This window comes from Oncorhynchus keta, unplaced genomic scaffold (assembly GCF_023373465.1).
Source record: "Oncorhynchus keta strain PuntledgeMale-10-30-2019 unplaced genomic scaffold, Oket_V2 Un_contig_37_pilon_pilon, whole genome shotgun sequence".
In the NCBI taxonomy this organism is placed as follows: domain Eukaryota; kingdom Metazoa; phylum Chordata; class Actinopteri; order Salmoniformes; family Salmonidae; genus Oncorhynchus; species Oncorhynchus keta.
In genome coordinates, this window is record NW_026287438.1 from 143,180 (window position 1) to 167,020 (window position 23,841).

General features: G+C 41.5%; 1 protein-coding gene across 4 annotated transcripts in view; it reads right to left on the bottom strand.

The window, feature by feature from the left end:
- Positions 1-23,841, bottom strand: part of LOC118381006 (granule associated Rac and RHOG effector protein 1-like) — a 45,596-nt gene that overhangs the window by 20,334 nt on the left and 1,421 nt on the right. The gene's annotated exons all lie outside the window — the stretch shown is intronic.

The following is a 23,841-nucleotide window of genomic DNA, read 5'->3' on the forward strand; positions in this document are numbered from 1 at the left end:
TAGCTTTCTTACATAGCACATATTGCACTTTTACTTTCTTCTCCAACACTTTTTTTGCATTATTTAAACCATATTGAACATGTTTCATTATTTATTTGAGGCCAAATTGATTTTATTGATGTATTATATGAAGTTAAAATAAGTGTTCATTCAGTATTGTTGTAATTGTCATTATTACAAATAAATATCAGCGTTGAAAAATCATAAAATCGGTGACAAGGGAAAAACTGAAAGGCAGGAACCTTGGAAGAAACCTGGAGAGGAACCAGACTGAGGGGTGGCCAGTCCTCTTCTGGCTGTGCCGGGTGGAGATTATGAGTACATGGCCATTAAAGCCAGATTATTCTTCAAGATGTTCATAGATGACCAAATAATAATCACAGAGGTTATAAAGGATGAAACAGGTCAGTACCTCAATTTCCAAGTGAGCAAACTGGTTCCAAAAACCATTACACCTAACAGTTCTCATTATAACCGAAGGTCAAATTTAGCTCCTTATGTTTTCTTTTGGAAAAAAAAAAAGAGATGAGCAGTCTACTTCAAACATGGTGCTTTGAGAGAGGTAGTCTAACTAGTGAAATGAGCAGTCTCTCCTGTTGCAAAATCCCATGGATTACAGTGACTGCGTTAACTGCCAGATGCCCCACACTCCCTGCTGCTTAAAATAAGGATATTAAGGCTACCGGAGGAAACAGGAACCGGACTAGCCGGGTCCAGCCCAAAAAGGTCCTAAATCCTAGAAACTGCTTAACAGAAAAGGGAAGTTACATCAGAGGTCTATGAATCCAATAAGGAAACTGTTGTGAAATACAGTAGGACTCAGGTCATAACAAAAGGAGGCAGAGCCAGCCAAGTATTTTGATGAATAAACAAAGCCAATATTGCCTCTGATATTCTCATTTTGACTTATCAAACCATGAAGTGTAGGCTGTCAGGTTTGTTGTTCTGACTCCAAAAAAGTGAGTTTGTGGGTCTTGGTGTCCTGCTGACAAGATAAGACGCCTAGCCAGCCATCACAACATAAAAGAAAAGTTACATTTGTGTCCAAGTGAAACACTGCTGACCTGCCTGCCTAAGGTCTGGCTAAGTTGAGCAGGTCAGGCTGGGCACGGCATCAATATTGATGTGACCCGTCCCACTATCCTCTCTATTGGCAGCCAAGCTTCTTGTTCCAATGCGGAAAGTATTAGAGCTTACACCCAAACAAACACGTAATAGGAGGGTCCCCAGTCTGTGCTGCTGGCTCAGTGCCCGGTTTAATGTCCTTCCTTTGGCAGGGTGCACTCAGGGCTAATGTTAGTGCCGCCTCCACCCCTCACTGTGTATCTCAGCTGCTGCTACTTGGACAAGGAGCTTAGGTTTCCTGAAGCAAGCTCTGTCGCCAGATACAAAATGAGCTCCCAAGTATGATTTACCTGTGATAGATCTTCAAGGAATTTGTCAGCACTAAAAAGTCAATTGAAATGTAAATTAATGGCACATGCAGCATATAACAAATGTGTATCCATGACTCTTTTCAACATCAACGACTAAAGGTAGCCTCATGGTGGTGGACAGGGCAGCTGTTCCTCAAGCTGACAGCTCCTTCTGCCACTGAGGCACCAGGCCCACTGAAGGCAGGGTACAACCACATGGCCACCATTAGACAACCCCTCAGTCTCCGCTCATGAGGTCTATTTCAGCCTCCTCGGCCAAACAGCTGCCATACACTAGACAGTACCATACCGCTTTTAGGACTCAAAGTTTCAGCTCAAAAATGTTCTCTACATCTGTTGCCAATGAAGCAAAGGAATGCTTTTCCCCCAGAATGCTCTTTTGTGGATTCAAACAAGAACACTTCAAAAACAGGTAGAGCGACCATTTCAATCCCATTGTACCCTTTTAATAAGTATGTGCCCCATTTCATTGAGATTCTACTTCAAAAATGTATAGTATCTAAGGTAATGGATATCAACCTAAATATGCAACTAATATGACAAGGAAACATTTCTCAAAAAAAGCAATAAGCACAAATTGCTCTACAACAATTAAAATGAGCAGGAACCAATAAAATAGAAGATATTACTAGTATTTTGTAGGTAAACATTCTTACATAGTCACATTGTAGATGGATGGGATATGGGGTAGCCTAGCCCCAGACTCCGTGGCAGCAGACAGGTCAAATGTCAAGCCAAGTGGCAGGACAAGTGCTGCAAGCAACTGTGTGACAGGAGCAGAGCCAGGCTCTGCCTGCCCAGAAAACACAAGGAGGGCATTGTGGCAAGCACCGGCCTCCTCCATACCACCACAACAAAAAATAATAACACCCTCAGCCAGCTGCAGCAGGATTCTCAAAGACAAAAGGGCAAAATATGATCTATGATTTGAATGTTTATCTTCAAAATACGTAGTATACGGGAGAGTCCCATTCTGAAATGAGGTTGGCTAACTGGCTGTACGCTAGTAGGCTTAGATATTATAACATGTGATATAATAAGTTTATGCCTGTAACAATAGCAGGCCGGCTGCTGAAACAAAGGAGGGGATATGCTTGGACACCAAAAAGGTCTGAGACTCCTAACTATGTAATCTTACATTCCGTCGCCAACAGTGCACTTGTTTATGTAGCTCGAAGGACAAAATGTTGGCCCTGGTGTTTAATCGTTTCCTAGACAAGTAATAAGGAGATGCTTATTTTCAAATTGTTAACTAAAAATGTCCTACTGTCTCACACATACCGGAACTTCCCTTTCACAATGTTGACAAACTGTTATAGGTGGCTTGGGTAACTATTTGAAGGCAAAACGCAAACGTAATTCATACAAGCGGTCAGAGGCAACTTCAACCCAACAACTACTTACAGGATGTATGGAGAAACCGAAATTACTTTATAAAAGGATCCCTACAGTTCACTACAACTGAGTTATAAAAATAAACAAAGATCCGAATTGAGGCATGCTCAGATAAAGCTCTTATCAATGGTAGTCATGAGTAAAGCTCATGAACTGTGTTGGGCATAGATAGAAGCACAACACCTAGCCCTGTCCTGGAGACGACAGTGACCTGACTCGAGCAGCTTCCTATTCAAAGCCTTCTAACTACAGCTCCGTTTCAGCAACAGGCCAATAGCAAACGCGGCTCACATTTCACAGACCTCGAGGCACAGTATTGGAGGGAGCTCTGCTGGCTAGCCTAGCGGATGGAGTTTGAGTTTCTCTTCTACATAAGCAGCATGACATCTGTAAGCCTCCTTGAATAAGGCAATGTTATTCTTAAAAAAAGGGGAACGTGTGTCACATGAAGCTACTTTTATCCCCATATGTAAAATGGCACACCTTGAAGGCTACAGAACCACAGAATTGGATGTCATATCCATTCAAGACATACCATGGAAGACACAAATGGCTCACTTAAAAAGAGTAAGGTCAAAAGGTTATGATTTGCCAAACACCATTTTCTTTTTAGCCAGGACAAAAGTAAGATTTTCTATTTAACTCCAGGAGTGGACAGGATATGGGGTTCCTATGGAAACAGAGCCCATTTATTGACTTTCACAGATTTCCCCATTGAGAAAAATCTGATATATCATTCCTCTTACTACACAGAATGAGAAACCTACTGCCCTTTGGTAAATAAACCGTACACTTATGTAGCCAATACTACCCTTCTCACAACTGTTACCTACAATGATTTACATATGACAAACATCTGCCATTAAATTTGTACATGATGTGCATACTAACAGTGAGTAACTTCATTGACAACACTTCCATGCATCACACTGGGGATGACGCAAAAAACAAAACATACATGAATGAAACTCAAGTCGGTCGCAGATCGATTGTCTAGGACCATGTAAACCTCCCCTTTCATGTAAACCTCCCATAATGAACATCCTGCTTTTAGGGAAAGTGCATAATTTTGTACATGTATGAAACTGCGAGTTTGACTAACTCTAGTCTCCTTGCTTAGGGTGTCCAGGGTCCTTCCTGTGATCATTTGTATGTCGGAGGAGGACTGATGAGCTCAGTTCTAGAGACTTAAAAAGGACATATTCCAAAGTGAATGAAAATAAAAATTAAATGTCAACACCATCTAAAATTGAATTTCCCCCTCCAGAAATGAGCCCAATAACATATTGGTTAAAATATATACATTAACATATTGGACCATGCATGCTATGAGCAATAAACATTATCACCTGTAGCCCAAATGATGCAGCATAGTGGCTATAAATACATAGGCTGAAGCATGAGTCTTATCCATCTCTACTTAACCCATTGCACACATTCATATTCTGTTCTTATTCACTCCAATAAATTTTATGGGTTTCTAATTACATATTAAGTATGTAATTTAAGAGCGCTGTGCCTAACGCCTCGATCACACCGACAGAGTCATTGCATTTTGGTAAACCAGAAATGCATTCATGTCCAATGGAACACAACGTTTGCCTTGCAGCGGCAGTGCGTTCTGTGTGGTGCATACGCTGCGTCAAACTGCATGCGTAGACTGATGGACAGAAATGGTAGCAGAAGGTGAATGTTGAACATTTGTTGCACAGATATCCAGATGCTGTGTACCATTTTGCGCAGTGATGCTAATCAGCGCGATCAATGCGTAAACCATGCTTAAACCTCTGGTTGTAACTGCCTTTTTATAATGATGCTGCAAGCAATTTTAAGAGCAAAGAAATAAATGCGGTAACAGTAGGGATGTGCCAAATTACATTTTATAATAAGTTTACCGTTTAAGACACACACTGCCTTTGGATTACAGCCGTATTCTAAAATGGATTAAATAGTTTTTTCCCCCCAGCAATCTACACACAATAGCCCATAATGACAAAGCAAAAAGAGAGTATTTTTTATATTTGCTCATTTAAAAACTGAAATGTGACATTTACACAAGTATTAAGACCATTTACGCAGTACTTTGTTGAAGCACAGATGTTGGAGTCCGGGCTATGGCTGGGCCACTCAAGGAAATTCAGAGACTTGTCCTGAAGCCACTCCTGTGTTGTCTTGGCTGTGTGCTTAGGGTCGTTGTCCTGTTGGAAGGTGAACCTTCACCCCAGTCTGCAGTCCTGAGTACTCTGGAGCAGGTTTTCGTCAAGGATCTCTATACTTTGCTCTGTTCATCTTTCCCTCGATACTGACTAGTTTCCCAGTCCCTGCCGCTGAAAAACATCCCCACATCACGTTGCCACCACCATGCTTCACCAGATAATCTTGTTTCCTCATGGTCTGAGAGTCCTTTAGGTACCCTTTGGCTAACTCCAAACGGGCTGTCATGTGTCATTTACTGAGGAGTGGCTTCAGTCTGGCCACTATCATAAAGGCCAAATTGATGGAGTGCTGCAGAGACTGTTGTCCTTCTGAAAGGTTCTTCCATCTCCACAGAGGAACTCCAAAGCTGTCAGAGTGACCATCAGGTTCTTGGTCACCTCCCTGAACAAGGCCCTTCTCCCCCAATTGCACAGTTTGGCCAGGTGGCCAGCTCTAGGAAGAGTCTTGGTGGTTCCAAACTACTTCCATTTATTTCTTACATTTTTTAACCCAGGTAGGCTAGTTGAGAACATTTTCTAATTTACAACTGCGACCTGGAGAAGATAAAGAACAGTAGTTCGACACATACAGAGTTACACAAGGAATAAACAGTCAATAACACAGTAAAAAGAAAAATCTATATACAGTGAGTGCAAATGAGATAAGGCAGGCAATAAATAGGCCATGTGGCGAAGTAATTACAGTATAGCAATTAGACACTGGAATGGTAGATGTGCAGAACATTACTGTGCAAGTAGAGATACTGGGGCGCAAAGGAACAAGATATATAAATACAGTACGGGTAGTTGAATGGGCTGTTTACAGATGGGCTATGTGCAGGTGCAGCGATCTGTGAGCTGCTCTGACAGCTGGTGCTTAAAGGTAGTGAGGGAGATGTGAGTCTCCAGCTTCAGTGATTTTTTCAGTTCATTCCAGTTATTGGCAGCAGAGAACTGGAAAGAAAGGCAGCCAAAGGAGGAATTGGCTTTGGAGGGGGACTAGTGAGATATACCTGCTGGAGCACATGCTATGGGTGGGTGCTGCTATGGTGACCAGTGAGCTGAGATAAGGCAGGGCTTTGGCGACGAGTATGAAGCAATGGCCAGCCAATAAGAGCATACAGGTCGCCGTTGTGGGTATTATATGGGGCTTTGGTGACAAAACAGATGGCACTGTGATAGACTGCATCCAATTTGTTGAGTAGAGTAGAGTGTTGGATGCTATTTTATTGATGACGTCGCCAAAGTCAAGGATCGGTAGGATAGTCAGTTTTACAAGGGTATGTTTGGCAGCATGAGTGTAGAATGCTTTGTTGCGAAATAGGAAGCCAATTCTAGATTTAATTTTGGATTGGAGATGCTTAATGTGAGTCTGGAAGGAGAGTTTACGGTCTAACCAGACACCCAGGTATTTGTAGTTGTCCACATATTCTAAGTCAGAACCATCCAGAGTCGTCATTCTGGACGGGCGGGCAAGTGAGGGCAGTGATCGGTTGAAGAGCATGCATTTAGTTTTACTTGCATTTAAGAGCAGTTGGAGGCCCCGGAAGGAGAGTTGTATGCCATTGAAGCTCGTCTGGAGTTTTGTTAACACAGTGTCCAAAGAAGGGCCAGAAGTATACAGAATGGTGTCGTCTGCGTAAAGGTGAAATCAGAGAATCACCAGCAGCAAGAGCAACATCATTGATATATACAGAGTAAAGAGTCTGCCCGAGAACTGAACCCTGTGGCATCCCCATAGACAGCCAGAGGTCCGGACAACAGGCCTTCCGATTTGACACACTGAACTATCAGAGAAGTAGTTGGTGAACCAGGCATGGCAATCATTTGAGAAACCAAGGCTGATGAGTCTGCCAATAAGAATGTAGTGATTGATAGAGTTGAAAGCCTTGGCCAGCCTTGGTCATTTAAGAATGATGGAGGTCACTGTTCTCAGGGATCTTCAACGCTGCAGAAATGTTGTTTTGGTACCCTTCTCCAGATCTGTGCCTCGACAATCCTGTCTCGGAGCTCTACGGACAATTCCTTGGACCTCACGGCTTGGTTTTTACTCTGACATGCACTGTCAACTGTGGGAACTTTATATAGACAGGTGTGCCTTTCCAAATCATGTCCAATCAATTGAATTGGACTCCAATGAAGTTGTAGAAAAATCAAGGATGAGCAATGGAACCAGGATACACCTGAGCTCAATTTCAGGGTCCATAGGAAAGGTCTGAATACTTACAGTACCAGTCAAAAGTTTAGACACACGTACTCATTCAAGGGTTTCTCTTTATTTGTACTATTTTATATATTTAGAATAGTGAAGACATCAAAACTAATGAAAAAAATACACATTTGGAATCATGAAGCAACCCCCAGGACAATGACCCAACACACCTCCAGGCTGTGTAAGGGCTACTTGACCAAGAAGGAGAACTGCATCAGATGAGCTGGCCTCCACAATCAACCCAATTGAGATGGTTTGGGATGAGTTGGACCGCATAGTTAAGGAAAAGCAGCCAACAAGTGCTCAGCATATATGTGGGAACTCCTTCAAGACTGTTGGAAAAGCATTCCAGGTGAAACTGGTTGAGAGAATGCCAAGAGTGCCAAGAGTGTGCAAAGCTGTCAAGGCACAGGGGGGCTACTTTGAAGAATATAAATATATTGATTTGATTAACACTTTCTTGGTTACTACATGATTCCATGTGTGCTATTTCATAGTTTTGATGTCTTCACTATTATTATATAATGTAAAAATAAAATAAAAAAACATTGAATGAGTAGGTGTACAAACATTTGACTGGTACTGTATGTAAATAAGGTATCTGTACTTTATTTTTAATAAATTCGCAAAACATTTCTAAAAACCTGTTTTCACTTTATCATTATGGGGTAGTGTAGATTGCTGAGAAAATAGTTTTATTTAATCAGTTTTAGAATAAGGCTGTAACATAACAAAATGTGGAAACAGTCAAGGGGTCTGAATACTTCCGGAAAGCACTGTATATCCATATGAATTCACAAGGCAGCTGTGCTGCTGCAAACGGTTTGGATCTAACAGTGATTCCCTTTCAGATGGTTAAGCGTTGCACCTATACTACCATTACTGTATCTCAATTCAGACTCCGCAGTTTGCATTTCCTTCTCAAAGTATTGCCATACAGGATTTGCGCTGCTTGCCTTTCATTGCTATTTTTATAAACTGTTAACAACGATGACGTAGTGGTGGAGAGAAGACCACAAAAATAAAAATGTATTCCTTGACTCCTTGTACGTCGCCTCCCTTTCTCGACTCCCATTTCTAAGTATCAAGAGTCGATTCCACTAGGAATCAACTCCCAAGACACTGTTTTTGGAAGGATGAGACTGATTAGTTGCCATACTTCCGAGAACAAACTCCCATCTATCATAGTGAGCTAGCGAGGAAGAGAGAGAGGTACAGTATTGGCAAGTCGGCCAACTGGCAGAACCGTGCACTCGGCCCATCTATAGGCAGCCAAAAGCTGCTTCTCGCAATTTCTTGGCTTGCAACTTCAGTAAAGCAGGGCCTATCAATGAATAGGATATTCTACACACAACAGACTGAACACACACTTGCATCATCAGCGAAGAGATAGAGCAGGGGTGCAATCATTAGTCCAAACAGTTGCAACTAAAACAAGTTTCTATTGGACAAATTCAGGTAGGTCCCTTCCCATTTCATTCTGTTTGCTTACATAGAAGTAACGTAATGAATGCGCTGGCTTGCCTGGGGCGTAAGAGGGAGCGATAGAGCGAGAAAAGTGGTACACATACTTTGTGATGTACAGTATGTGGATACCTTCTCATCAAACATAACATTCCAAAATCATGGGCATTAATTTGGAGCTGTACCCCCCTTTGCTGCTACAACAGCCTACACTCTTCTGGGAAGGCTTTCCACTTGATGTTGGAACATTGCTGCATGGACTTGCTTCCATTCAGCCACAAGAGCATTAGTGAGGTCGGGAGCTGATGTTGGGCGATTAGGCCTGGCTCGCAGTGGGCGTTCCAATTCATCCCAAAGTTGTTCGATGGGGTTGAGGTCAGGGCTCTGTGCAGGCCAGTCAAGTTCTTCCACACAGATCAACAAACCATTTCTGTATGGACCTCGCTTTGTGCATTGTCATGATGATAAAGTGAAAGGGCCTTCCCCAAACTGTTGCTATAAACTTGGAATCACAGAATTGTCTAGAATGTCATTGTATACTGTAGCGTTAAGGTTTAACTTCACTGGCACTATTTTGTCTCCTCCAAACCTTAGTTGGCACTAAGCATTCAGGCAGGTAGCATTCTCCTTGCATCCGTCGGACTGGCAGATGGTGAAGAGTGATTAAAATCACTCCAAACGAGTTTCATTAGCGGTGAGCTTTACACCACTCCAGCTGACGCTTGGCATTGGTTAAGCGTTGGACCTTCTGTAGCTCAGTCGGTAGAGCATGGCGCTTGTAACGCCAGGGTAGTGGGTTCGATCCCCGGGAACACCCATACGTAGAATGTATGCACACATGACTGTAAGTCGCTTTGGATAAAAGCGTCTGCTAAATGGCATATATTATTATATTATTATTATATTATTGCGCATGGTGATCTTTGGCTTGTGTGCGGCTGCTCGGCAATGGTGACCCATTTCATGAAGCTGACAAACTATTTTTGTGCCAACGTTGCTTCCGTTCTGTGAGCTTGTGTGGCCTAACACTCTGCAGTTGAGCTGTTGTTGCTCCAAGACGTTTCCACTTCACAATAATAGGACTTTTACAGTTGACCGAGGCAGCTTTAGCAGGATAGAAATTTGCCCACCTGACTTGTTTAAAGGTGGCATCTTATGACAGGACCGCGTTGAAAGTCACTAAGCTCTTCAGTAAGGCCATTCTACTGCCAATGTTTGTCTATGGAGATTGCATGGCTATGTGCTCGATTTTATACACCTGTCAGCAACGGGTGTGGCTGAAATAGCCTAATAAACTATTTTGAAGGGGTGTCCACATACTTTTGTATATAAAGCTCATCTTGGTCAAATTAGTCTTGCTTGACTCACACATTCACTAAAGTAACCTAAAATTCCTCTTCCTCTGGTCCTCAAATTTCCCCAGGCCTTTATGGCCTATCGTCTACTTAGACTAACATGGAAAATATGGTTTGATAACTACACTGCAATTAATAATTAAATTAATAATAAAAACTGTTTTTCAGTTTGGGATTTTTAACATTAAGGATCCCAATTTCCTTCTAACGTTCACACCCATAGTAGCAAATGGGATCCCCCTCCTTTTAACAAAGGCCAAAACTTCTTCAAAAGTGTCTTCCCGCAATTGCATTAAGAACTGTTGTACAATGACTGCTTGTCAGAATACATGTTTCCCTCCCTTTAGCTCGCGCAAATTGAATGCACCTCGAGAATAATATATTATTTCTCGAACACACAAGCAGACTAGGTAAATAGGTCGACTGTTGTCGGATTTTGTTTTAATAACATTACATGGTAAAAACAGGAGCAATGGAAAGTCACATCCTGAGTGATGAAGTACAGGCTTTGAATTACATCGCCAGCCGCAACAGTAGGCTATACAGCGCTGTTTGAGTTGAGCATTTTAGACCATTTAATAACCCTTCATCTGAACAATGGAGTGTCAGAAACAATCATGCATGTCAGTTCAGCGCACACAGCATAAGAGAAAAAAAAATGACATGTATTAAGCTATGAAATACATACTGAAGCATGGTTGTTCTATGTCATCTACAAAAGAAACGACCTCTCCAGAATCCATATGAAGGAAATCAGTCGCAGTGCCGAAGAACTTTAGCCCCTCTTGACAGACTCACAGGGAGGAAAATAGCTGAGCAGACTTGCACTGGTTTCCCAGGATTCAGCAGGCTGAGATTTCCCCTTTGGAAGCCCCTTATGACAGTCCATTACCATCAGTTCACCATCCCCCATACTAGAGACTGACTGCGCAACAGTCTGGATTTATGAGGTGTCCATCTGAGACATATTACAATGCTACAGTGGCACGAAAAAGTAAGTGAACCCTTGGGAATTACCTGGATTTCTGCATAAATAAAAATTAAAGTATATTTTCTTAATCTAAGCCACAACAATAGATAAACACAGTTTGTTTAAACTAATAAGACAAACAATTATACGTTTTCATGTCTTTATTAAACAGTGTAAACATTCACAGTGCAGGGTGGGGAAAGTATGTGAAGCCTTCGATTTAATAACTGGTTGACCCTCCTTTTTGCAGCAATAACCTCAACCAAATGTTTTCTGTAGTTGCGGATCAGACCTTAACAGTCAGGAAGAATTTTGGACCATTCCTCTTTACAAAACTATCAGTTCAGCAATATTCTTGGGATGTCTAGAATGAACCGCTCGAGGTCATGCCACAGCATCTCAATCGGGATGAGGTCAGGACTCTGTCTGGGCCACTCCAGAAGGTGTATTTTCATCTGTTGACGCCATTCTATTGGTTTACTTTGTGTTTAGGGTCGTTGTCCTGTTGCATCACCCAATTTCTGTTGAGCTTCAAATCGGCAGACAGCCTAACATTCTCCTGCAAAATGTCTTGATAAACTTGGGAATTAATTTCTGTCCATGATAGCAAGCAGTCCAGGCCCCGAGGCAGCAATGCAGCTCCAAACCATGATGCTCCCTCCACCATACTTTACAGTTGGGATGAGGTTGATGTTCTGTGCCTTTTTCCTCCACACAGTGTTGTTTGTTCCTTCCAAACAACTAAACTTTAGTTTCATCTGTCCACAGAATATTTTCCCAGTAGAGCTGTGGAACATCCAGGTGCACTTTTTGCAAACTTCAGACGTGCAGCAATGTTTCTAAGAGCTGTCAAAGGACACCAGAAACAAAATTGTAGACCTGCACCAGGCTGGGAAGACTGAATCTGCAATAGGTAAGCAGCTTGGTTTGAAGAAATCAACTGTGGGAGCAATTATTAGGAAATGGAAGACATACAAGACCACTGATAATCTCCCTCGATCTGGGGCTCCACGCAAGATCTCACCCCGTATGGTCAAAATTATCACAAGAACGGTGAGCAAAAATCCCAGAACCACACGGGGGGACCTAGTGAATGACCTGCAGAGAGCTGGGACCAAAGTAACAAAGCCTACCATCAGTAACACACTACGCCGCCAGGGACTCAAATCCTGCAGTGCCAGACGTGTCTGAAGTTTGCTAGAGAGCATTTGGATGATCAAGAAGAAGACTGGGAGAATGTCATAAGGTCAGATGAAACCAAAATATAACTTTTTGGTAAAAACTCAACTCGTCATGTTTGGAGGACAAAGAATGCTGAGTTGTACCAGAAGAACACCATACCTACTGTGAAGCATGGGGCTGTCATTGTTGAAGTGTACCTATGATGAAAATTACAGGCCTCTCATCTTTTTAAGTGGGAGAACTTGCACAATTGGTAGCTGACTAAATACTTTTTTTTACCCCACTCTACATATTATTATTAGTAGATTTGTATAGAAAACATTGATGTTTCTAAAACTGTTTGAATGACGTCTGAGTATAACTAACAACTTATTTGGCAGGTGAAACCCCGAGGACAAACCATCCAGGATTTTTTTTTTTTTTGAGGTGACAGTGTTTTCTATGTACTATGCTTTTCTATGTACTAAGGCACTATGCATTTCCTGTCGCTTTCACTGGATGTCAAGTCTTTAGAAATTGGTTGATGTTTTTCCTTTGTGTAATGAAGTAGGGCTGTTTAGAACGATGGTCGAGTCTAGTGTACTGTTGTGGTTGGGGAGCGCGACCTGAAAGCTCGCGCCACTTTGTTTTTAATCGGCTATTGAACGCAGTTTATCCCATCTTAAATTTAAATGATTATTTACGTTTTAAAAAACCCAAAGTTGTATTAGGAAAGTTGTTTGAAATGTTTGGACAAAGATTACAGGTAACCTAGATATGTTGTAGTCATGTTGCACGAGTTGGAACCAGTGTTTTTCAGGATCAAACTCGCCAAATAAATTGACATTTTGAAGATATAACGACGGAATTAATCAAACAAAATGACTATTTGATGTTTGTGGGACATATTGGAGTGCTAACAGAAGAAGCTCTTCAAAGGTAAGGCATGAATTATATCTTTATTTCTGAGTTTTGTGTCGCGCCTGGTGTTTGTTTGATGGGGTGCTGTCCTCAGATAATAGCATGATTTGCTTTCGCCGTAAAGCCTTTTTGAAATCTGACACAGTGGCTGGATTAACAAGTAGTAAAGCTTTAATTTGGTGTATAGCACTTGTGATTGTATGAAAGTTAAATATTTCTAATCATTTAATTTGAATTTGGCGCTCTGCCATTTCACTGGATGTTGTCAAATCGATCCCGTTAACGGGAATTGATCCCTAAGAAGTTTAAGCACACTAGATTTGTCTAGTGTTGTGACTTAAATAAAATTTGATGTAATCCAGGTAATTCCAAAGGGTTCATATACTTTTTCTTGCCACTGTACATTTGTGTTATGTAACCATCTTAAGTATGTGTAACTACAAAAAAGGTAATTGGGGAATCATGAATTTCGCTTGATATGAACCTTCAGGAAATTGCTTGTGCATTCTGAAAGATGCCCTGCTACTAGCTAGACTAATGTATCAAAAACATCAATGAATGATCAATTCCCCCAAGAATGCTACATTTTTAAGACCAAGAAAGCTATCAGGTCAAGACTAGCTGTGTGTCTGACAAATGGAAATTCCTCCTGAGACGCAAATGTTGTACCTTCTATTTGGCCTAGATTTGAGCAGTCCATGGGTAAGTCAAAGGGGGAAAATAGCCTTGTAGCATCTTGTACTAAGCCTGACCTGAAAGTGAATGACAGCTCTAGCCTTTGATTTTCAATAGCTGGAATGATGCCCAGACACACATGGAGTAGGATTTATTGTTCAAAAGGTATAATAAGTATAAGCTGTTTAGGAATAGGCCTAATTCATCTGTATTGGTGTCAGGAAACTGTTAATATCCTAGGTTGTTGTTGTTGTTGACACTTACTCTGCCTACGTAAAAACCTCCACAAAAAGAGTCCTAGGACTTCTCTTTCAGACATTTTGAAAGTTGTTATTGGCACTGCCACTGTCAGAGCCTAGGCAATGTGGCTGCGGCATGCATGCGGCCTATTCCTCAATGTGATTTTTCTGCCAATAAACAGAAAAGCCACAAATATACAGTACCATGTATAGGACATGCCTAACAATCATCTACAAATATGAAGCACAGATTATGTATGGAAATCATTCTCCTGACAAAAAAATACTATTGCAGTTAAAGTTGATGTAGTCTACTTAGCCTACTATATGGGAATAGAAAAAGAATGAATTGTTTGGTCTCGAGATAAATCTAATTTAGGGTTAGCACTGATTAGAGGGCACAGAGGTTTAAATATATGTCATTGAGAAATACAGGATGAGGCAAGTGAGGATAAATTGCACTTGTATGGCTTCATTTCTGACCCAGAAGCCCCAGCCTTCACATGTCTGAAAGACATTGGAAGATGAAGGATTGTCAGACCCTCAACCTAGCTGATTGGAGGGACTAGATGGAACAAATCATCTATCAAGCTATTGCAGATCTGTGAACACCCAAGGGGAAGTGAATGCGGTTTGAAATGGGACCTGGTTACTGTCTTTCTAGGGGTAGTTTTCAAGAGGTTCAAACCTGGGTAGCATTAGTTGTTCCTTCCTGCTACACCTGTTTTTTCTATGACATTCTTGAGTGCTGCTTCCCTCAGGATCTAGGAATTTATCTGAGAAACTAGCCCTCAGGGGCCACCAATCAGACACTCCAGTGAAAAATTGCAAAACAAGTCCTGCCACTTTTGCTAAAAGCTGCCATCAAACTAAACACAGAAACCTCTTCATGCTTACCTTACATTGTAGTGGTAGTCTATATTTCATAGCCAGAATTAGGTGAAAACAAAAAACCATGGAACACTAGAATCATTCCTGTTCATCTGGGATTCATTACACCCCCCCTCCCCCATCAAAGATTCCATTGTGACATTCTAAACTCTGATGAGAGAGTCTGAGAGAACAGCATATTCTAAGCATTGCAGCATGAGCAACACTAGAATGCTTTGTTAATGGAAATATCACTCTGGTTCGTCCAGTTGAAAGAATAGACAAAGCCATGAGACAAAAGTCAAAAATAGATATCTTGTGACTATTGGGCTCATGGGCTGACTCGCTCACATGTAACAGGAAACAAAATTAGAAAGGGATCTGCTGATCAATACATTAGTTACACTGACAACAAAAACTAACTGGTCCATGGTCTGGGACAGGGCTAGTCGGGAGTTGGATTAGTGGTCAGGGAGTGTACACAGACATCTGCAGAGCAATGCATTTCTTTCCATAGCAACAGAGCTGTGACATAAATCAACAGGGATATCTGCGATAAGAGGGTTTATCTATGTCAAACATGATGCAACAAACCAGAGCTTCTCAGTAAGTGTTAGAAAGGCGCAGTCTGACAAAGTCCTCTCTCTACAGGCAAACAAATCCAGGTGACTATTAGGCCCATTGCCAAAATCTGCATAAAGAAAACGAGTGCATTTTCACCCAGTAGTGTTTCCGCCAAACTGACTTGATGCAGATAAAAAAAAAATCAGCGCATGGTGACATTTCACATATAGTGCATTCGGAAAGTATTCAGACCCCTTCACTTTTTTCACATTTTGTTACGTTACAGCCTTATTCTAAAATGTATTAAATAAAATGTAAAACTCAGCAATGACAAAACAGGTTTAGATTAGTTTGCAAATGTATTAAAAATAAACAGAAATACTTTACTTACATAATTACTCATACACTTTGCTACGAGACTCAAAATTAAGCTCATGTGCATCCAGTTTCAATTGATCATCCTTGAGATGTTTTTACAACTTGGGAGTCCACCTGTGGTAAATTCAATTGATTAGACATGATTTGGAAAAGGCACACACCTGTCTACATAAAAATGGTCCCACAGCTAACAGTGCATGTCAGAGCAAAAACCAAGCAATGAGGTCGAAGAAATTGTCCATAGAGCGCCGAGACAGGATTGTGTCGAGGCACAGATTTGAGGAAGGGTACCAAAACATTTCTGCAGCATTGAAGGTCCCCAAGAACACCGTGGCCTCCATTATTCAATGGAAGAAGTTTGGAACCACCAAGACTCTTCCTAGAGCTGGCCGCCCGGCCAAACTGAGCAATCGGGGGAGCAGGGCCTTGGTCAAAGAGGTGACCAAGAACCCAATTGTCACTGACAGAGCTCCAGAGTTCCTCTTTTGAGATGTGAGAACCTTCCAGAAGGACAACCATCTCTGCAGCACTCCACCAATCATGAGAAACTAGATCTGGTCTGATGAAACCAAAATTAAACTCTTTGTCCTGAATGCCAAGCGTCACGTCTGAAGGAAGCCTGGCACCATCCCTACGGTGAAGCATGGTGGTGGCACCATTATGCTGTGGGGATGTTTTCAGCGGCAAGGACTGAGAGACTAGTCCGGATCGAGGCAAAGACAAACAGAGCAAAGTACTGAGAGAACCTTGATGAAGAGCACTCAGGTTCATCTTCCAACAGGTCAACAACCCTAAGCACAAAGCCAAGACAATGCAGGAGTGGCTTCGGGACAAGTCTCTGAATGTCCTTGAGTGGCCCAGCAAGAGACCGGATCGAACAGCAGACCTGAAAAAATGTAAACTTTTTTTGCTGTGCAGCAACACTCCCCATCCAACCTAGCAGAGCTTGAGAGGAATGAGAGAAACTCCCCAAATAGAGGTGTGCCAAACTTACAGCATCATGTCACCATGTCAAACAATTGTACCTAACTTTCCTGTTTCCATCACAGCTGTTATGATTATTTTGATTAAATTATACAGAGACTTTACTTACATAAAAACAAGGTTAAAGTCAAGTCACTCCATAGAGGAAGATTTCTTCAAACTGCGTGCAGTAAAACAAACTACTGTTAAGTAGAGGTCTACCAATTAATCGGAATAGCCGATTAATTAGGGCCGATTTCAAGTTTTCATAATCAGTAATCGTAATTTTTGGACACTGATTTGGCCGACTTTTTTTTTTTTTTTTTTTTTACACACCTTTATTTAAATAGGCAAATCAGTTAAGAACACATCCTTATTTTCAATGACGGCCTAGGAATGGTGGGATAACTGCCTTGTTCAGGGGCAGTACGACAGATTTTCACCTTGTCAGCTCAGGGATTCAATCTTGCCACCTTACAGTTAACTAGTCCAACGCTCTAACCACCTGAATACATTGCACTCCACGAGGAGCCTGCCTGTTACGCGGATGCAGTAAGCCAAGGCAAGTTACTAGCTAGCATTAAACTTATCTTATAAAAAACAATCATAATCACTAGTTAACTACACATGGTTGATGATATTACAAGTTCATCTAGCGTGTCCTGCGTTGCATATAATCGATGCAGTGCATATTCGTGAAAAAGGACCGTCATTGCTCCAATGTGTACCTAACCATCAATGCCTTTCTTAAAATCAATACACAGAAGTATATATTTTTAAACATACATATTTAGCTAAAAGAAATCCAGGTTAGCAGGCAATATTAACCAGGTGAAATTGTGTCACTTCTTTTGCGTTCATTGCACGCAGAGTCCGTGTATATGCAACAGTTTGGGCCACCTAGTTTGCCAGAATTGTACATAATTATGACATTACATTGAAGGTTGTGCAATGTAACAGGAACATTTAGACTTATGGATGCCACCCGTTAGATAAAATACGGAACGGTTCCGTATTTCACTGAAAGAATAAATGTTTTGTTTGAGATGATCGTTTCCGGATTCGACCATATTAATGACCTACATTTGTATTTCTGTGTGTTATTATGTTATAATTAAGTCTGATTTGATAGAGCAGTCTGACTGAGTGGTGGTAGGCAACAGCAGGCTCGTAAGCATTCATTCAAACAGCACTTTCGTGTGTTTTGCCAACAGCTCGTTGCTGTGCTTCAAGCATTGTGCTGTTTATGACTTCAAGCCAATCAACTCCCGAGATTAGGCTGGTGTAACCGATGTGAAATGGCTAGCTAGTTAGCGGGTGCGCGCTAATAGCATTTCAAACATCACTCGCTCTGAGCCTTGCAGTGGTTGTTCCCCTTGCTCTGCATGGGTAACGCTGCTTCAAGGGTGGCTGTTGTCGTTGTGTTCCTGGTTCGAGCCCAGGGAGGAGCGAGGAGAGGGACGGAAGCTATACTGTTACACTGGCAATACTAAAGTGCCTATAAGAACATCCAATAGTCAAAGGTTAATGAAATACAAATGGTATAGAGGGAAATAGTCCTATAATTCCTATAATAACTACACCCTAAAACATCTTACCTGGGAATATTGATGTCTCATGTTCAAAGGAACCACCAACTTTCATATGTTCTCATGTTCTGAGCAAGGAACTGAAACGTTAGCTTTCTTACATAGCACATATTGCACTTTTACTTTCTTCTCCCACTTTGTTTTTGCATTATTTAAACCAAATTGAACATGTTTCATTATTTGAGGCTAAATTGATTTTATTGATGTATTATATTAAGTTAAAATAAGTTCACTCAGTATTGTTGTAATTGTCATTACAAAATATATATTTTTATTATTTTATTTTAAAAATCGGCCGAATTAAATCGGTAGTGGCCTTTTTTGGTCCTCCAATAATCGGTATCGGCGTTGAAAAATCATATTCATGTCGACCTCTACTGTTAAATAGAATATCTCATCAAGCTTTGGATGACAGCCAATAATGCAATGTCTTAAAATGTGACAAGCTCAAAGCAAACAGAAACCCAAGGGTAAAGAGGTGGCTGTGACAAATGTGTTGGAAATGTTGGTTTACTACAGAGGAGAGCTGAGATGCACAACATCTAGTCTATACTCAAACTCAGTGACACATTTAGGCTACTAACAGTGTAGTTATATATAATTTATTTTTAAAATAGGATATATATATATATATATATATAAAAAAAAATCAAAACCAGAGACAGCAGCATTGACAACCTGATCCCACAATGATAAAAATGGCCCAAAAATGAGAGATGTTTATATTGGTAAAAACTTCCTTCTTCAGATCACTTGTGGAGCAACAAGATATTCGGTAGAAGGTCACACTTTCCCCCCACCCCTCTCTCTCCAAACTGCAGCAACCCAAACAGGAAATACATTCCACATGACCACAGAAGGCAGACATAGCAATAGAAGCTGCCTTTAGCTCAACAACAATACCAAAGACCTCTGTGTTGTAGTAGCACATATGAGGGGATTATTCAAATACTTTAATAAGATAGTCAGTTGAGTTGGACAGTACTGATTGAATGTGTCTTGTGTGTGTAACATTCAGCAACACAAAGGTGGGGAAATAACTGTGAGAACGCTGTTCATGGACCACAGCTCATCGTTTATCAACAAGATAGGGACACTGGGATTGAACCCCTCCCTCTACAACTGAATCCTGGACGTCCTGATAGGCCAGCCCCAGGTGGAGAGGGTGTGCAACAACTAGGGCTGGCTCAATTTTCAGATAATCGTGTAACTGACCATTATGGACAATATAACAATTTAACTTTACATTCAAGCAGATAAAGTTTAGTCAATAGCAGTTAAGTTTTACATGATGGGTAAAATTGTATTCATTTTACGAGCAAAACGGCACAGTCGGAAGGAGAAGCTTAATTTCCAAAAGTCCCGAGCGGTCAAAACCATTCATTTTTTAAATCTGGTGTCACCAAAGCTGTGTTTTATTCATTGCGTATGTCGTAGATCATTTTCAAAGCGGCATTATAAGCTCAAAACATTTAAAATGACAATTATGATCATGACAGTGTCTATTTGCATAACAATTACCCACAATTCCATAATCATCACAGCGCAAGCAACAACACCTCAGAAACGCTAACCCTCAACACGGGGGCCCCTCGGGGGGTTTGTGCTTAGTGCCCTCCCTGTTTACCCAAAACTGCGTGGCCACACACAACTCCATCATCAAGTTTGCTGACAACACGTGGAAGGTCTGATCACCGGCAGAGATGAGTCAGCCTATAAGAAGGAGATCAGAGACTTAGCAGTGTGGTGTAGAGGTCGACCGATTATGATTTTTCAACAAAGATTATTGGATGACCAAAAAAGCTGATTCCGATCAATCGGACAATTTATTTATTTGTAATAATGACAATTACAACAATACTGAATGAACACTTATTTTAACTTCATATAATACATCAATAAAATCAATTTAGCCTCAAGTAAATAATGAAACATGTTCAATTTGGTTTAAATAATGCAAAAACAAAGTGTTGGAGAAATAAAAGTGCAATATGTGCTTTGTAAGAAAGCTAACATTTCAGTTCCTTGCTCAGAACATGAGAACATATGAAAGGTGGTGGTTCCTTTGAACATGAGTCTTCAATATTCCCAGGTAAGAAGTTTTAGGTTGTAGTTATTATAGGAATTATAGGACTATTTCCCTCTATACCATTTGTATTTCATTAACCTTTGACTATTGGATGTTCTTATATAGGCACTTTAGTATTGCCTGTGTAACAGTATAGCTTCCGTCCCTCTCCTCGCTCCTCCCTGGGCTCGAACCAGCAACACAACGACAACAGCCACCATCGAAGCAGCGTTACCCATGCAGAATAAGGGGAACAACTACTAGAAGGCTCAGAGCTAGTGACATTTGACAACGCTATTAGCACGCGCTAACTAGCTAGACATTTCACTTCGGTTACACCAGCCTCATCTCAGGAGTTGATAGGCTTGAAGTCATAAACAGCACAATGCTTGATGCACAACGAAGAGCTGCTGGCAAAACGCACGAAAGTGCTGTATGAATGAATGTTTACGCGCCTGCTTCTGCCTACCACCGCTCAGTCAGATACTTAGATACTTGCCTGCTTGTATGCTCAGTCAGATTATATGCAACGCAGGACACACTATATAATATCTAGTAATATCATCAACCATGTGTAGTTAACTAGTGATTATGATTGATTGTTTTTTGTAAGATAAGTTTAATGCTATCTAGCAACTTACCTTGGCTTACTGCATCCGCGTAACAGGCAGTCTCCTTGTGGAGTGCAACGAGAAAGAGGCAGGTTGTTATTGCGTTGGACTAGTTAACTGTAAGGTTGCAAGATTGGAACCCCTGAACTGACACGGTGAAAATATGTCGTTCTGCCCCTGAACAAGGCAGTTAGCCCACCGTTCCTAGGCCGTTGTTGAAATTAAGAATGTGTTCTTAACTGACCTGCCCAGTTATATATATATATTATATATATATATATATAGTGCCAAAGATATAAAACTGTATCTTTTTGTGAAGAATCAACAACAAGTGGGACACAATCATGAAGTGGAACGACATTTATTGGATATTTCAAACTTTTTTAACAAATCAAAAACTGAAAAATTGGGCGTGCAAAATTATTCAGCCCCTTTACTTTCAGTGCAGCAAACTCTCTCCAGAAGTTCAGTGAGGATCTCTGAATGATCCAATGTTGACCTAAATGACTAATGATAAATACAATCCACCTGTGTGTAATCAAGTCTCCGTATAAATGCACCTGCACTGTGATAGTCTCAGAGGTCCGTTAAAAGCGCCCTTCACTCATGCTGCCAAACATACCCTTGTAAAACTGACTATCCTACAGATCCTTGACTTCGGCGATGTCATTTACAAAATAGCCTCCAACACTCTACTCAGCAAATTGGATGCAGTCTATCACAGTACCATCCATTGTCACCAAAGCCCCATTTACTACCCACCACTGCGACCTGTATGCTCTTGTTGGCTGGTCCTCACAACATATTCGTCACCAAACCCCCTGGCTCCAGGTCATCTATAAGTCTTTGCTAGGTAAAGCGCTGCCTTATCTCAGCTCACTGGTCAACATAGCAACACCCACCCATAGCACGCCCTCCAGCAGGTATATTTCACTGGTCATTCCCAAAGCCAACACCTCCTTTGGCCACCTTTCCTTCCAGTTCTCTGCTGCCTATGACTGGAATGAATTGCAATTTTAAAATATATATACACACACACACACACACACACACACACACACACACACACACACACACACACACACACATTTAATCACTCAAGTTGGACGTATATCTCCCTCACTAACTAAGCATCAACCGTCAGAGCAGCTTACCGATCGCTGCAGCTGTACACAGCCCCTCTGTAAATATCCCATCCAACCACTTTTTCTGCTCGTTTGCACACCGTTATTTTTCTACTTGCACATTCCATCTGCACATATCACTCCAGTGTAAAGTGCTACATTTTTATTACTTTGCCACTATTGGCCTATTTATTGCCTTACCTCCTTACTTCATTCGCACACGTTTGTTACACATGGGATAAACTCTGTTGTTTATGTTGCACTGCTTTGCTCCATCTTGGCCAGGTCGCAGTTGTAAATGAGAACTTGTTCTCAACTGGCCTACCTGTTTAAATAAATGCATAAAAAGAGGGGAGAGCATGCCCCCATGAACATCGACGGGGCTGTTGTGGAGCGGGTTGAGAGCTTCAAGTTCCTTGGCGTCCACATCACTAAGGATGGCCCACACACACCCACGAAGAGGGCAAGGCAGCGCCCCTTCCCCCTCAGGCTGAAAGGTTTTGGCATGGGCCCTCAGGTCCTTCGACAACGGCACCAACGAGAGCATCTTGACTGGCTGCATCACCACTCTGTATGGCAAATGCACCACCCTTGACCTCAAAGCGCTACAGAGGGTGGTGTGGACAGCCTAGTACATCACTGGAGCCGAGCTTCCTGCCATCCAGGGCCACTATATCAGGAATGCAAAATTGGCAAAGAATCCAGGCAGTCAAGCCACAGACTGTTCACTCTGCTACCGTTAGGCAAATGGTACCGGAGCATCGGTTCAGGCTCCGAGACAACTTCTACCCTCAGGCCATAAGACTGCTCAATAGCCAACTAATGGTACCCGAACTATCTGCACTGACCCTATGCGCAAGCACGCACACTACATTGACACTCCCACAAAACCTCCCCCACACACACTTAAACACTCATAATTTGCTGCTGCTCTGTTCTATATACTCTTATTATTATCCATCCTGATGCCTTGTCACTTTACCCTGCCTTCATGTACATATCTACCAAAAATACCTCGTACCTCTCTGCACATTGATCTGGTACTCCCTGTATATACTGTATCGCCATTCCTGTGTATTTGATTCCTATTTATAATTTTATTATTAAACGGCATCGTTGGGAAGGATTCCTAAGCAAGCAAGTATTTCACCGTAAAGTCGTATTTGGCACGTGACAAATACGATTTGATTCCAGTTTTTCGATACTGTACTACTGGCCTATATCTTTGCAAAATTTGCCTAATTCTGAATCCAACATTACCACCCAAGCAAAAAACTATAACATTAAATAAATCATGCAATACCCAGATCAATGTAGAATATCGAAAACGGTGCAGCATTATTGATGTCATCTATCAAGCAAGCTACCAAATGCAAAGGATAGTAAGGGCTACTCCCGTTCTGAGGATGCAGCAAGCTTGCTCCGGCTGTCCCTCATTGGTTCGCTTGCTATAACACACAAGCAAATGTTGATGAAAGCGAAACAATGCAACCGATATATAATAGCACGTCTAAATACCGATAGTTATCTACTGACTTTACGCTCGTTATCTAACTACAGTAAGCAGATATGAGCTCGGAAGACCAGTTGTGGGAGGTAGATTTTTTTTCCAAGTAAAGAGGTCGCAAAATTGCCCACCCGGCTCGCTAAT